Source organism: Aplysia californica, unplaced genomic scaffold, assembly GCF_000002075.1.
Source record: "Aplysia californica isolate F4 #8 unplaced genomic scaffold, AplCal3.0 scaffold01106, whole genome shotgun sequence".
Lineage (NCBI taxonomy): Eukaryota > Metazoa > Mollusca > Gastropoda > Aplysiida > Aplysiidae > Aplysia > Aplysia californica.
Genome location: NW_004798376.1, coordinates 83,078 through 84,315, shown reverse-complemented (window position 1 = coordinate 84,315; position 1,238 = coordinate 83,078). Strand labels below are relative to the sequence as shown.

The following is a 1,238-nucleotide window of genomic DNA, read 5'->3' as shown; positions in this document are numbered from 1 at the left end:
GGGGGGGGGGGGGGGGGGGGGGGAGTGTAAGCCATACAAACAGAGGGAAAGTAAAGAAGTAGGTCGTATTAGTAGCACCCTCCAACCACCCACACAGAAACTACGGAAGGGAAGTAAAGAAGTAGGACATGCCAGTGGCACCCCCCAACCACCCACATAGACATTTTTTTTCGTAAGAGTTTTACGGCACTTGCAACACAATAAGGTCATAGCAGTGCCAAAGATTAGAGGTGTTACAAGAAAGAAACAAACACAAAAAAGAAGGAAGGGGAGATATATAAAGACGACAGATAGATGTTTGATAGGAAAGAAGGAGCAAACCACACCACAGTACCCGCCAGCCTCCCACTCCACACAGACAGAAACTACAGAAGGGAAGTAAGGAAGTAGGACGTGCCAGTAGCACCCTCCAACCACCCACACAGACAGAAACTACAGATGGAAAGTAAAGAAGTAGGACGTATTAGCAGCACCCTCCAACCACCCACACAGACAGAAACAACAGAAGGGAACTAAACGTTCTTATACCGACCGTCTAGGTAGGGAAGTAAAGTAGTAAGACGTATTAGCAGCACTCTCCAACCACCCACACAGACAGAAACTACAGAAGGGAAGTAAAGAAGTCGGACATGCCTGTGTCACCCTTCAAAAACCCACACAGACAGAAACTACAGAAGGGAAGTAAAGAAGTCGGACATGCCTGTGTCACCCTTCAAAAACCCACACAGACAGAAACTACAGCACGGAAGTAAAGAAGTAGGACATGCCAGTGGCACCCTCCAGCCACCCTCCAGCCGATCACCCTGGCGTCGCGGTCAAAGGGACAACGAGAAGACACCCCGGGGCACGGCTCAGTGACTACTCACACCTCACGTGCACGCTCCCCACCACGTGTGCACTCACACTAATGACTCTTCCCCTCGGCAGATGGATTGTGTGGCACTTCTCGTAATTAGTTGGGTTTTGTTTGGGGGGGGGGGGGTGTCCCCCGGCATAACAATAATTAATATATGTTTTAATAGTAGAGGGCTTTACGGCGCTCGCAACTGCATAAGGTCATATGAGCGCCAAGGGGCGGGTGTCAACAAAGAAGTCTTTACAGGGAATCAGACTTACTCTGCTCACCTCTCTAGCTTCAACAGCACAAGGTCTGCTTCGACTATCAAGGCACCCCGGAAATAGCGGGTCACAAGAGTGTGACAAACATACAAAAGAAGTAGAGGGAAATGGCAACAGTA

At 49.4% G+C, this 1,238-nt stretch overlaps 1 protein-coding gene across 1 annotated transcript in view; it reads right to left on the bottom strand.

The window, feature by feature from the left end:
- LOC101862083 (rho GTPase-activating protein 18) overlaps positions 1-1,238 on the bottom strand; it is a gene marked incomplete in the record, with an annotated part of 36,002 nt that overhangs the window by 33,503 nt on the left and 1,261 nt on the right.